The 589-nt window shown below is 38.9% G+C and overlaps 1 protein-coding gene across 1 annotated transcript in view; it reads left to right on the forward strand.

The window, feature by feature from the left end:
• The window catches only part of LOC135096540 (uncharacterized), a 15,024-nt gene continuing 14,435 nt past the window's right edge, over window positions 1–589 (forward strand). Inside the window, exon 1 of the mRNA XM_063998102.1 lies at window positions 1–147. The gene's annotated coding sequence lies outside the window, so the exon portion shown is untranslated. The remainder of the gene's footprint in view (window positions 148–589) is intronic.

The following is a 589-nucleotide window of genomic DNA, read 5'->3' on the forward strand; positions in this document are numbered from 1 at the left end:
GATTCTGTCCTTCACCTCAGCGAGTCAAATCCACTCAGTACCCGTTGAGCAGTGAGAGGGGAAGGACGTGCGCTGGTCTCATTCTCCTGCCTGTGCTTACCTGCTTCCTGCCCCCTTCACCGTTCCACCTCCTCCCTTCTTGTATAGGTAAGATAGATATTGATATGTAATGCTTTTTAGGTTGTTAATTATTGTTATTTTGATTTTTTTGAGGGGTTTTGTATGCGTGTGTGATAAATTTGTGACAAGGTTAATTTTGAATAGAGGAATTGAGATATAAAGAGAGAGAGAGAGAGAGAGAGAGAGAGAGAGAGAGAGAGAGAGAGAGAGAGAGAGAGAGAGAGAGAGAGAGAGAGAGAGAGAGAGAATAAACGAGAAAGAAAGGAAGAAGGGAAAAGAAAAAAATTAAGTAAGGAGAAAAGAATTAAATAAGAAGAGAGGAAAATTTGAGATAAAGAAGAGTCGTAGGAGAAGAAGGGAAGACGTAGAAGAAGAAGAAGAAAAGACGAAGAAGAAGAACAAGAACAAGAAGAAAAAGACGAAGGAGAATAAGAAGAAAGAAGAAAAAAACAGAAAGAAGAAAAGAAAA

Source organism: Scylla paramamosain, unplaced genomic scaffold (genome assembly GCF_035594125.1).
Source record: "Scylla paramamosain isolate STU-SP2022 unplaced genomic scaffold, ASM3559412v1 Contig4, whole genome shotgun sequence".
Classification (NCBI taxonomy): Eukaryota; Metazoa; Arthropoda; class Malacostraca; order Decapoda; family Portunidae; genus Scylla; species Scylla paramamosain.